Source organism: Panthera leo, chromosome D1 (genome assembly GCF_018350215.1).
Source record: "Panthera leo isolate Ple1 chromosome D1, P.leo_Ple1_pat1.1, whole genome shotgun sequence".
Lineage (NCBI taxonomy): Eukaryota > Metazoa > Chordata > Mammalia > Carnivora > Felidae > Panthera > Panthera leo.
The window spans coordinates 67719292-67733499 of record NC_056688.1 but is presented as its reverse complement, the minus strand read 5'-3'; the positions used below and the strand labels follow the sequence as shown (position 1 = coordinate 67733499).

At 50.7% G+C, this 14208-nt stretch overlaps 1 protein-coding gene across 1 annotated transcript in view; it reads left to right on the top strand.

Annotated features, from left to right (window-relative positions):
- The window catches only part of GALNT18 (polypeptide N-acetylgalactosaminyltransferase 18), a 351210-nt gene that overhangs the window by 335825 nt on the left and 1177 nt on the right, over window positions 1-14208 (top strand). The gene's annotated exons all lie outside the window — the stretch shown is intronic.

Below are 14208 nucleotides of genomic sequence, written 5' to 3'. Positions count from 1 at the left end.
TCAATACTGAGTTCGAAACAAGGCCATAGATTTAAGGGCTACTCAGAAAGCAGGAGCCAGAGTCCAGACAAGGGCTTTGTGACCCCCCCAGGAAAGCAGATGGCCGGGGAGCAGCACAGGGAGCCAAATGGGAGCACTTCCAAGGGCAGGTGGGAGATGTGTGGGGCAGCTCCGAGTCCCGGCTGGGCCTGCATAATGTATGGGGCTCCACGAGAGGGAATATGGTGCACCAGGACTGGTGGTTCCTGCTGTGCTCCTACCTGTGTGGTGAACTGTAATAGTCTGTCCCAGTAAGAATGGCAGCCAGCCTTCATACTGTGCTTACTCTGTGCCAGAACTGGGGCGTGTATTCGCACGGGGCGTGTATTCGCTTATTTATTCCTCCAAACAGCTGCATGTAGGTACCATGAGGAAAATGAGACACAAAGACGGTAAATAACGTGCCCAATGTGTTCATGTTGGGTACTATCCGCGAACTATTTCAGGTTCTCCTTTTTACTTAGTAGTGGCCACCGGGAAGAAGGTCAGGGTCAGGGCTGAGGTTTGAGAATACGGGGCACATCTTCCTCCCGCCTCCCTCTCTCTCACTGAAGCACCTTTTCTGACCCCACACTCTGCCCAGCGGTAGCCTTTGTCACTGTCCCCTGCCAGGTGTCTAGCCCTGAGTGACACGGGATGGGGCTGTATTTCTCCTCAGGCAGAGAGAGGGCTGGAGGCATGTGGTCAGGGAGGAAGGCTGGATGTGTGCTTGCTGGCTGGTGTTTCCCAGCTCAGGCTAGGTGCAAAATCGGCCTGCAAACTGGAGGCAGCAGAGGGAAATGGACACATATCCCTGTGGAGGTGAGTGGGGCTGACTTTGCTGGGGTGAAGTGGACATCATACCATCTAGGGAGGCTGGGCAGGGGCTCACATCAGGCCATTCTCTGCTGCCTTCAGCCAAGCCTGCTGGGCCCGTGAGCTCAGCTTCCTCCTGGGAATGTTGAAGAAACTGTCCAGGAAGATGGTGGGTAGGGAGTCAGACCAGGGCTGCTGGCTTTTCAGAAGAGACAGCACTTAGCTTGAACCTTGAAGAATGTGTAGGAGTGTGCTCCATATGAAGATAGTGAAGGGCATTCCAGGGAAAGGGAACAGCATGTGCAGAAGCCGTGAAGCATCAAACCCCAGCTATGTTCAGAGAGCTGCGGATAGTCAGGGGTGGTGGGGCCTGGACGGCACAGGGGGCGGGGAGTAGCTGCACATGAGCCTGGACTTGAGCCTGCGGGCAGGAAGATGTGCGGCAGGAGACTGGCATGTGTAGGTGTGGGCTTTTGAATGCCCCTGTGGCAGAGATTGTGAGGCTGAATGGGAAGGGGAGCTTCTAGAAGGGGGAGAGAGGCAGGAAGAAAAGCCAGCAGGAGGCAGAAATGCAGTCTGAACATTTAGCTGTTCCCTCCTCCCTCTCCTCTGTGAGTGGCCCCAGGGTCCTTATGGCCCTGCCTGGCCACCAAGATCTCTCAGGGCAAGGTCTGAGGCTGAACCGAGATGCCCAGCTTCTGGTGGTTGTGGGTCAGGCAGATTGACACGTGTGGCTGGGAGTCCTCTAATAGTTGAACATGCTGCTTCAACTCACGGGGAGGAGGGAAAGCGGCCCCGGGAAGCCCCGGAATAGCCCTGGAGGTCATGGCCCAGCCACGCACCTGCCACACTGGAGACTTGGTGTCACCAGGATATGAGTGTTGTTGAACTGAAGTGAGCTCCCTGGCCTCTTTGGAAGCCTTGCTCCTCCGAGGAGGTCCGGAACCACCAGGGACACAGAGCTCCTCAGCTCCGCTGTGTCCAACCTCATGAAGTGCAGTATTCATAAACATAGCAACTCCATCCCAGTTGGGACAAAACGAGATGAAGTGACCTGGCCAAGATCATAGGGCCTGAAGGATGGAGCCGGAGTTCAAACAGGCTGGTTGCATCCAAACACAGGCTGCTTCATATCCCAGCCCCACACACAGGCACCTCCGCCTGTTTCCAACCCTCATAGACAGACATGCCTGAGACAAGGTCTCAGGCTGAAGTGACTCCTCTCTCCATCTCCAGTCCCAGATGCCTGGGTGCCCCTGGCTGGCCTTCATCTCATCTGTCCATCCCTGACCGGGGCAGAGAAAGGAATATCCCCCCCTAAAATGGACATACTCAAGGCAAAGACACCCCCAAATCTAGCTCTTTCCTTTTCTCATCTCAGCACATGGCCTTGAACAGGCAGCCCCATGTGGTTCCTACTTGAAAGGACACAGTGACCGGCAAAGCAGGCCATATTGGAATGTGGAATCCTGGAGCCTGGGCAATTTTCAGCCACTTACATATATATCTAATTAACTCCCAGGGTGGTTTGGCAGTCACATCTTTGATCTTTCTACCAAGGGGAACTGTTTGGAAATAATATTTTTAAATCCCTCATTTGCAAACCCAGAGCAGCCACTCTTGCCTGATATTTAAAGATTAACATATGTGAATTTTTTGTTTAATGCAAAATGATTGATGTTTATCAAGCAACCGGAATCTGTCCACAAGCTCTCGCTGGTTAGGAACTACTGTTGACAAGGCCAGAGGAAGCTGGAAGCCTCTTACGTGATTAAATCGTGTTCTTGGGCTACTTTTCTTGCAACAGGTTTTAATCTTTGCAAATTACATGGGTATCCTACCAACTAGAATGATCTGGTGCAGAAGTTGGGCTGAAAGGAGCTTTTACTGGTGCATCTCCAATCTCCTTTCCGGTTTCACATTCTGCATTATTTACTCTCCTGAGGGCTGCATTTAAACTCCACAGACACTCAGGCTGAATTAATTTCAAAATAATCCAGCACGATTCTCTCAGGTTCTCCTACAAAGAAGATAGGCATTTGCATATCTTAGTGTTCCATCTCATACCCTGATTTTCTGTTTAACAAATAAAATGCCTTTCTTCTATCCCCTGCAAGCACTTCTGCATTTCTGATGCTTCAGGATGAATCAGGACAGCATTAGATACTGACACTGAGAAACCACATTTGATGAAACATCTCTTGGCAACACTGATGTACAGGGCTCTGATGAGCAATTTTCTGATGATGAACATTCTTTCCTTCAGTTATTCATCAAACATTTATTGAGCATGGGGGTTGGGCAGGAGGGATGCAGATATGAAACAGAGCCAGCCTCTGCCCTGGAGGAGCTCATGAGCATATAAACACGCAATAAAATGCATGATGAGACCAGAAATGAGGGATGTATGATGTTCTGGGACCCTGGGGTTGTCGGGCTCAAGGATGGCTTCACATTCGAGACTTGTTTGATCTGGATCTTGAAAGTTGTAGGACAGTTCCCAGGTGTAAAAAGGGAGAACATCCCATGTAGAGGCTCAGCCTGGGCAAAGGCAAGAAAAAACAGAGTATGTCTGAAGAATGCAAATCCAGTGTTGGTATGGGTGGAATTTGGAACCTCCAAAGAGGCATGAGAGAGCTCAGACATAAGGGTCAGTTTGGGTGCAGATAGTGGTGATCGGTGAAAGCCAGGCCAACAAGTTGGATTTCACCTTAAAAGCAGAGGGAGGAACCGGAGGAAGTTTTAAGCAGTGGATTGCCACGATGGGGTCTGAACCCCTCTGGTAGTAGAGTTCAGGGTAGATTAGAAAAAAAGAGACATGGAAGCAAGTTAGGGGGCTGTTCCATCATTCCCATGAGAGATGGGGCAGACTCAATCGCCATGAGGGCGTGGGTCCAGGCAGCTGGGCGGGGGGATGATTTTGAGAGACACTGTATCAGTCTGTTGGAAGTACTGATGGATGAAAAGGAGGGAATTGTGAAGGGGTATTATTAACCCAGGACCACTCTAGGCTCTGGGTTTCTGTCCGAAGAACAGGGCAGCCAGAGTTGTCCCTCTCAAGTGACGCACCTGTCTCTAGATAGCCAGCATTTCCCACATCAGCACATGAAGAAATTTTGTCAACACGGGAAATAGTAGTCATTGCCTTCTGTGACTTTTCCAGCTTGTGACTCCTCCTGGTTTAAAGACTCTCCTAAAGTGTTACCTATAAATTATAGGACTTTCAGTCTTCTGAGAGTACCCTACATACTGAGATTTGGGGGGATTCTGGGATTTGGTGATGAAAGGTTAGTGAAAGAGGCATTTAGTCAATGAGCCCCATGCCAATAGAAGGAGAGGGAGTAAGCAAATATCAAGTTGCTACAGAGAACTTTGTGGCCAGACCTGCCAAGTGACGCGATAGACTGCCTCTCCATGGTAATGAGATGCCACTCTTCTGCCATTACCATTATTGTGAATGGTTACACAAGGGCTGCATCCCTCTCTTTAGATATTCTTACAGGGATTCTTGCCACATGATGTGTGTCTTCTAAGGTCCAACTTCCTTAAATTCTACGTATCTATTTGAATGCATGGTTGAAGGAATTGCAGGCTGTTGGACCAGAAAGACCAGAAGCACCTTAGCTCTGCCTTCTCAAAGCTGAAGGGCTGCCCTACCCACAGGAAAGCAGTCTTGTCCTATTGGCTCTGAGGGAAGACTAGCGAGTCCGGGACGATTTATAGAGCAGCTTTCTCCTAGTCCGAGTTGTCCAGACATGAGGTTGGCAGTTCAGGGAAGAGCCAGGGGCTCCGGGGACCATGCAGCAGGCCATCTAAGGCTCTGCAGCTCTCAGTGGATTTGCACTGGATGGCTTGAAGGGCCTGCCAAACCCGAAATTCTGTAATTCTAAGCTAAATTTAGACAGCAAGCCCTGAGGAGGGCTTCCCCACCTGGAAGGTTCCCTGGGCCTGCCTCAATAAAAAGCACCACAAGTTTGAAAATAAGCCAAACTCCTTGCACAACGGCCATCTTCATCCCACTGTGTGCAACTGTTTTTCCATTATGTCAGTCCACACTCCTCTCATCCATCAACCAATACACGGGAGGGCACGACTGTCTTACACTTCCAACATCTCTAGCACCTCATGGAAAACGAGACAGAGGAGTCACCCAACGTGCTGTTAATCAAATGAAGCAGTTATTATTTTTTTTTTTCAGAAATTCACAAAAACTAACCAGAGGCCTCCTGTGCACCAGGTCTTGAGCTAGGTCTGTGGGAGACTGTAAGACGAACAAAAGTTTACCACTGATGACTCCCCTTACACACATGCGGGCACACTGCAAAAGGACATTTCAGCATAATAGCCAAAGGGCCCTGCTTAGCTGGAGAAATCCCTAGTTCCTACAAATAACACTTTTAGGTGGTGGTGCATCCTAACTGTGTTATGTGGGGTACTCTAAATTATACGGTAAATATGTACTTCTTCCTATAACTTCAGATTTGAAGGAAGGAGGTGGAAATGCTTTATACTAAAACAAATATGCATACTACGTAGAGCAGGGTGAACACAAATTTGTATGAATTTTTTTAAATTTTTTAGTATTTATTTTTGATATAACACAAGTGGGGGAGGAGAAGAGAGAGGGAGACACAGTATCTGAAGCAGGCTCCAGGCTCTGAGCTGTCAGCACAGAGCCCAACGCGGGGCTCGAACCCACAGACCATGAGATCATGACCTGAGCTGAAGTCAGTTGCCCAACCGACTGAGCCACCCAGGAGCCCCTGTATGAATATTTTTTAAAACAGGAGGCTTTGACGAAACGTCAGGGTATCCAGACTATATCTCATGCTGCTCTCATACTGTGGGGGTTGCCGTCACTCCCCTTGGCTGTTGAGTCCTTTGATGGAAACATTAGTAAGGTCCATCTGGGGGTCCAAGAACACATAGATCAGTGTTCCCACTGGTAGGCTGTCCCCACACCTGAGCCCCTATGCTTGCCTCGTTCTCTGCAAAGCATTTATGCATTTTCCACATGAGGGACATCACGGATAACAACAGAGATGTCTATTAATGCCAGGAGAGAAGAAATTTTCGAGAGTATGAGGAGACTGCCCGGAAGAGAGCTGAGTGTAGAGCCAAGCCTGCCTGTCCAGGATAATTGGCTCTGATTTGTGGGGTATAATTTGATAATTTGATGCAAGATGAGTAACCCACTCAAAAAAGAACCTATTTGCAGAGCACATTTCCCAGGGAGCATGGCTAATTCTGCCAAAGGATTTCCCCACACTCAAGGAGGAGGAGTCCTTGACTTTCTCCCATTCCGATTCCCAGTCGCCGTCAGGAAGTCCGACTTCAGGAAACTTTTGTACTGAAAAGACTATAATCTGGTATTTCATTTTGGCTCTGGAATAAAACACCTTTTCATTCCCGTGTCGTATGAAGGGGCAGATGTAGAACTGTCCAGTTTTGATGGATTAACAAAGCCTTGCATAGGCCCTGGAAGTTTGTGATGTTTAGTTTATGGCAGTCAGCATGCACCCCCCCTCTGCTCATCCCACAGAGATCAGGAGCCAGGAGCAGGTGTGATGGCTCAGATCCCCACTACTCAGACCGAAGAAGATTTTAAAAATTATTTACCGAATTTACATGGTGATTCCTATGTGCCAGATAGTATTGTAACTGCCTTATAAATATTACTTAACTCCCCCCAACAATGCTAGTAGGTACTTTAATTATCCTCATTTTACAGATGAGGAAACTGAGGCACAGAGACATTAATTTGTCCAAGAACAAATCTAGGAATTTTGCCTCTGGGATCTATGCTTTAAACCACCATACCATGGCTCCTTTCTTTGTCTTGCTTCTAGAAAACCAGTGAATGGCTGCAGTGGGAGTTTGGGGCTAGGGTCTCCCTGCCAACCAGTCACTGGCGTGTGTGAACTGGCTGGATTCCTGCCACCTCAGCGAACTCCTTCCAGCCACCCTGCTATCTCCACAACCCACTTTCACCCTTTTTTTTTTTTTTCCGCACTTGAGATTGCCATTACCCCATCTTTGGTCCAGTGGACCTTCAGAGCAAATCCCAGGCAGACTCTCACTCAGGCACTGGTGAGTCTCCTTTAAAAAAGATAAATGCCAGAGTACTTCTTGAATAAATCTAGTGTTGAATATTCATAATACATAAAGACCGCTTTCCTCTATGAAAAGACTTAATCTCAGAGTTTCTTTAACTAGTGCTAACATCCCACCCATGCTTTGAAGTATTTGATTACTAATCATTAACTATTTAACCTGGAAACTCCCAAGCCCACTGTGCTTAAAGCCCAAGACACACTGGGCCATTTGGCCATGGAAAATTAATTGGAAAGTGGAACGAGAGCTTTGAAATAAGCAGAGAAGACTTTGGAATACAGGAGTCACTCCACACAACCTCCTCTAAACGCTTTGGTGGTAAACATGAGACCAGCCTGAGCTCAGCCCAGAGGCTCCAGAGGTCACAAGTGCAAGCGACAAGCCAGGCCCAGCCCTTCCTTGAGACGGCGACAGCTTGTTTGTGGTAGCCAGCAAGCAGCACCAGAGGCAGCAGCCCCCGGGAACCAAACAAGGCATTTTCTGGGCCCCATCACAGGCCCAGAAGTGATCTGTGATAAGTGAGCCCTCCGGGGACTCTGCCTAATCTGTTTACCCAGCCTACACCCTCAGGAGGAACTGGGCTAGTTAGGAAACTTCTAGCTGCCACAGGCACATAGTTGGGGAAACTGAAGCAGAGGGGAAGCGCATGCTGGGTGATCTGGGGTCAGCTACACAGTGGACCACGGCTCCACGAGCCCCACTCTACACATCATCAGTGCCCCATGGCAAGACACAAATCTGAGTGCCCCACAGCTCTCCGGGCCTTCTGCAAATGAGAAGCCTAAGGCCCAGGGCAGCTGAGCTGCTGACCCAGGGTCCGGTGGGAAGAGCCAGAGGCAAGGCCAGGAGCAGAGCCCCTCTTCCTTTGCTTCCGCCCACACCGCCTCTCTTGCCCTTCCAAGTGACTACTCCAGAGAGGCCCAGAAGGAGCCAGAGCTAGGCTGGGGGCTGGGAACGCACCTCCAGGAATTATTATTAGCCTCCTTAATTCTATACGTTGAGCTTTAGATTTTTTGTAATGCTCTTTCCATATTTACTTCAGTTTCCATTCCAATTAAGCTCTCTGTGTGCTGCGGCATCTCTCCTGCCAGGTTTAATTGCCCTTATTTAAATTCTTTAATTAAAAGTATTGTGTGTTTCCAGATCCTGTTGGTGTATGTATTACACAAATAATTTCGATGACTGGACTGGTAAACCAAGGAACTGTGCTCTCCATGGACGGCGGGGCTGGCCAGGGGATCTGCATCAAGCCCCAGCCCTTCAGAGCCCAGGGCCCGGCCCAGGGGCTGCTGGATGGGCCTGGGCTGTGAGGACAAGAGACTGCAAACAGGCATCCTTGCTTTCTTCCTTCCTCCAACACTCCATGCCTCACACAGCAGCCAGAGTGGCCCGGTTAGCATGTCAGTCCGACCCTGCAATGGCCCTATTACCAGATTAAAAGCCAAAGTCCATTCAGTGGCTGTGAGTCCTCACTGAGTCCTCACAGAACCTGCCCCTACCTCACCTCTTGGGCCTTAACTCCTACTCCTACCCCACGCCCGCGCTGCCCAACGGCCTCCACGCTGGTCTTTGTGCTGTTCTCTGAACACACCAGGCCTCTGCTGGTGCGAGAGCCTTGCTCTGGGGCATAGGACTACCCCCAGATTCCACCTAGGCCACCTTCTCTCCCCCTTTGTGTCTTCACTCAACTCTCCCCTTCTTGTTGACGATCACCCTGGCCACCTCTTTCTTCTGCCTGCCTCCCGCCGGCCCCACTCTCTTACCTGGTTTGTCTGAGGCCGTTCAGGCTAGAACACAAAGGCCATCGACTGAGTGGCTTACACAACAAACATTTATTTCTCACAGTTCTGAAGCCTGGGAGGTCCAAGATCAAGGTGCCAGCAGATAGTGTCTGCTGAGAACCCTCTTCCTGGGTTGCAGGTGTTCCCTTTCTCACTGCGTCCTCACATGGCAGAGCGAGACAGGCATCTCTCTTGCGTCTCTTCTTAGAAGGGCACTAATCCAATTCATGAGGGCTCCACCCTCATGACCTAATTACCTCCCAGAGGCCCCACCTCCAAATATCATCACAGTGGGGAGTAGGACTTCAGTATGAATTTTAAGGGCTCGCATTCAGTCCGTTTTTGTGCACAGCCTGATCACTCTCTAACACACCAAAGAACTGTTTGCTCCCCCTCCTGGAATATAGTCTCAGTCTTTGTCTACAGAAAAAGATCTGTTTCTGTTTAGTCACTCCTGAATCTCCATGGCCTAGAGTTACACAGTAACTGGCACACAGTAGGTACTAAATATCTGATGGATGGATGAATAGATGGATGAATCATGTGTCTGCAGCGAGCCCTCAAAAGAATTAGCCCAAACTGGCTCCGCAGAGCCCCTGAAGCCCACGAAGGTGACCTTCCTCTGCCCCAGACATCGAGGCACCTGCAGAGCTCAGTCTAGTCCGCTGCCTCGAGACAGGCATGGGGCGGGAGAGATGACTTGGTGGGCCTAGTCACACATGCTAGTGAGGAACAGTGAATGGGGCAGGGGCCCCCAGCCTGTCTCTACCGCTTACTGAGCACGTGACCCTGGGCCCGTGTCCCAACCTTTCTGAGCCCTAGTCTCCAGTTCTATAGAATGCGGACAATTACCATCTCCACCCCTCAGGGTTATCATGAGGAATACATGCGACTGGGCATGTGGAGCATTTGACACAGTGCTGGGAGCCTGGGAAATCAGTGGCAACCGCTGTTAGTTCCATCTCAGTGCAGAGCCTGCAGGGAGGGGTACGGAGAGTCACACCACCAGGCTGCTCCCCAGGGTGTGCTGAGCTCACCAGGGAAGGATGGACCGCAGGAAAGGAAGGCTCCTTTGCAATTGTGGTGGATGGAATCTGTCCAGAGAGGGTGGGAGCCTAGAGATTATTCACTGAGAGCGGCTGGGGTCTGCGAAGGAGGACAGGAGGGAGGCAGCACCCGTGGCCAATGCTAGCTCCCTCACCAAAGTGGCCTGCCTCCTCCTCCTCTAGGCCAGATATGTTCCCAAGACATTGACCAGGGCTGCTCAGCGAGGCCTCCACACGGGCCTTACTCTTCTGCTCTAGAAGATTCTCCTCTTGGAGCCTCTAGGGAGGAAGCTCTCCTTGACTGCCTGCTTCACCCTCCCTGACAGGCCCTGATGCTCTCACTGAGGTTGTGTCTCCTTCACAGCACTGCTCTTGGCCTCGCTCTGTTTCTTCCACATCCTTCCCAGAGGCCACACTGGCTGCTTCTGCCCCAGGGTCACGACACTTCCTGTCTCCAGGGTCCTGAGGGCCAGGATGGGGTCTGGGAAATGTCACATTTGAGTCTCTGAAGGAATGCTTTCCTTCTCAGAGACACTCCTCCCTCTCTTGGGCTTGGCAAGGCGCCCCTGTGAAAGTCTTAGAATGTGCCTGAGTGGTAGCAGGAAAGGAGAGACTGCGCCTTCTCTGTTTTGGACAAGTTTCCCCAAGTTCATTGATCCAGGGTTGACGGAAGCAGCCCGGCCACTGGCACACAGGCCCGGGCCAGCCCCTGAGGAGATTCTGAGAAGCCCATCTTCAGAAGAGTGAATGGGCACTTGCTCTGGTCCCTTTTCTGCCTGTTGTGCAATTTTTCCAGAGCCCTCATCCTGATACACACTCGTTGGTTGTTTTATAGCTGATGGAAAGGTTTCCCGTTCCTCCTTCTCTCATCCTCCAGTAGTCAGGAAAGAAATTACCATCTGGTTCTAGACACAATGGAACCAGAGTGGAGAGCAGCTCACCCGGGGCCACCAGCTAACAACCAGGAAGGAAGCATCATAGGTCAGCACCGCCCCTTCCCATCTTACTGCCAGAAAGGCCGGCAGAGCTCATGAATTAGTGAGCGGGGCTGGTCTCATTCGCACCCTGCCTGAGCTCCACTCCTAGCGACATGGGTCTGGCACGCCGCCAGCTGACGGAGTGTTGGAGGGTCAGGGGAGCCTGGCCACACATCTGCCAAAGAAGCAGCAGTGACACGGCCCAACCCGGATGTGGGCGACAGGTGCGCTCAGACCACGGCAACAGAAACGGCAGAAACCTGTGCCTGGCAGAGCCATGGGCTGGCCTTGCTTGGAGCAGGTGACACAAGAGATGTCTCTGGGTCTGCAAGTCCAGCTTTTGAGGGACAGAATGGGGTCCCACAGCTTCCAAGTGGACTACTTGACGCTATCAACCTGTCGTCATCCCAGGAGCATGGCGTGGCCACCGAAAGCACTGATTCATTGGCTGTGTTGAAGGAGTCTGTTGTCCAGTGGAAATGAGGTGGTGGCCCTCTGCTTGGCAGTCAGTTCTGAGTGACACAGAATAACTGGAGTTTGTCCAAAGGAGAGCAGGCGGGTTGGAAAAATTATTCAAAATTGTTGCTCAGTTCCTTGTGGAAGTTTAAACTAGAAAGGCATGGAACTCGGGGGACATGAGCCCTACCTTCCCCTATTGGAAGGGAAAGGGTGGAGAAGCGGGAGCAGACCCACGTGTGGGAACCTCAGGGGGACAGTCTGGGGCCCGTTGCTGGTTGCCTCCACGACAAGGATTTGAGTTGAATGCTCCTGGGCAGAGCAGCATGGGAAAGAAAGTGCTGGTTCAGGAGGCTACGTGAGTCACCCCTGGAGGAGGCCCAGCAAAGCTGGAGGCCCCAGGCCGAAGTAGAGGTCACCCAGGTTGCTGATTAGAGCAAGAGGGTCGGCCTTCAGAGTGAACTCCACATGCGGACTGCAGGGTCCTTTCTGAGCCCTTGTCTCACTGCCACTTGTTCCTCTGCCCCCTCAGGGCCTGAGTCAACCGGTGTCTCTCTGGGTGAGAGATGAGCTTGCTGTTTGGGTTTCCTCTTTGCACTGGTGTCTCTCTGCTCTTGGGTGCAATGAGTCACGGCTCTCCTCAGGCACACAGGAGAGACCTGCTTTCTTCCCTTGAATATTCCAGAAGAAATTTGCTGGGCCATCTTCCACCCACTGGAAATTGGGAATTCTCTTCCTCCTCCCCAACACACGCACAGACAGACCCCCGATCCCCTTTGCCATCCAGTCTCTCACTACCTGCCTCCTTCACCCACTGTTCAAAGTCACTTCTGAGGGAGCTGCATTTTTTTTGTCTTAATTGTTTAATTGAAGAATAGCACACATACATACAGAAACATGCACAAAATGTAAATGTTCAACTCAGTGGTTTAAAGCAAAGCAAACACCTGTATTGCCACCAGCCAGGTCAGGAAATAGCATACCATCAGCATCCCAGGAGCCCCTCTCTTGCTTCCTGTCAATCATTTTCCCTTCCCCCTCCTTAAAGATAACCCCCATCCTGGCTCTAACACCATGGTCCTATTTTGCCTGTTTGGGGGGTGTATATAAGTGGAATTATATATGTGTTCTTTATCTGGCTTCTTCTGCTAACATGATATTTGTTAGGTTTACTCATATTGAGTGGAGCTCTAGTTTGTATATTTGTGATGCTGTACAATATTCTGTTATGTGACTAACCACAAGTTATTTATCCATTCTACTATCGATGGGCATTTGGGTTGTTTCCAGATTGGAGCTTTTACAAATCATGTTGCAGAAAGCACTCAGGTGCTTGTCTCTGGTGCACGCATTTGTGCTAGGTACAGACCTAGTGTGGGAGTGTTGGGTCTCGGAGATGTGTGTGTCCAACCGTGGTAAATACTGCCAGTTTCCTAGGTCGCCGTGAGAACTGAGTCTTCATGTTCTCTGAGATGTCAGCCATCACCATGGGGATAGTGGTAGCTGACTGGGGATGACCCCTTTCAGAAGAAGTTCGTGGTCTCCTCTCCCAGCATGCTGTTCACTGGAATGGGCATGGGATGTAGCTGGGGGTGGGCTGCAGTCATAGGAGGCAGGGGCCTCCCTCCCCCTGCTGCCAGGCCTGCTCAGGGCCACTCCAGAGTGAAACACAGCAGCCCTGTCTTGAGACCCATCCCTCCTCACCTATGCAGGTCATGACCGCCAACATTTACTGATCATCTGTTATGTACCAGGCTTTTGGCTGGATGCTGAGGGCACAGAAATTGATAAGACATAGAGCTGTCAGTATGGGAGGGTGGGGGGGAGACAAGTAAACTAGTAATTCCGCTACCGTTCAATCATGCTGGGCGAATAGAGAAAACACGGTGGAAACACGGGTGAATAGCACCTCGCCAGCTGGGTGGCCTGGAGGAGAAGAGGTGGGAGGGGCTGAGGTGAGAGATAAGGAGGCTTCTGGAAGAAATGGAGCAGGAGCTTAGCCTTGAAACGTGACTGTGCCTTGGCCTGCTACGGAAGCATGGAGAAGGACCCCCAGCACAGGACACAGCTTGCTTGATGTCTAGGAACCCTGATAATACAGAAATCTTTACACAACTGCAGGAAGTTTGGTGTGGCTGCACAAAAGGTGTGGGGGCTGAGGGAGGAGATGAGGCCATGAAAGGCCTGTGCTAAGGAACTTGGGCTCTGTCCTCTAGGCCAAACATACATTTCAGAGACATCACTCTTCCCTGCCTCTGGAGGTCAGAGGGGGGTCAGCTAGGAGGCTGATGCAGTTGTCCAGGGGACAGAAGATGGTGGCCTGAACGCAGGCAGGGTTGTGATGTGATAGCAATAAGGGGACAGTCACCAGGCAAGAGGGATGTGGAATTGGCAGGACTTAGTGCCTAATCAGATGCTGGGGAGAAGGCAGAGGTGTCAGTGAGAATGCCCAGGTCTCCCACACGAATGCCTGGCTATTGCTTTTGGGGGAAATTATTTATGGAAAATATTTATAACTGAGGTGGTAAACACAAGAGGAGTAGATTCTGGGGAGAAGGTGAGTTTGAACATCTACTCAAGTGCCATTAAGCTCCAAAGAGTGTACTTATAAGGACCACCACCTACCCCAAGCAATTCTGCCTGCAGAATTGGTATAACTCCAAGATACTCAAATAGTCTGGGCTGATGCTTAGACTTACAGCCAGCAGCCTCAGAGTATCTGAGCTCTGCAAGGGCCTCACTAAAATAAAAACTTATTGGGCTCCTCTTTGCTGCCATGGGGCTACTCTGGGGAGCAGCACCTCTCTTCCTTCAAGAGGCTTTGGGCATAAACTGAGTGTTCATGGCTACAGAACATTCTAGAACATCAGTAGCATGGGGGAAAACCATGCATGCCCAGGGCCGAGGGAGCCCAGTGGCCTAGGAGACATATCCAGGAGACTGAGTTTGGTGGAGACCAACACTGATGACTCTAGAGGTCCACTTGGGTACATGGACCCT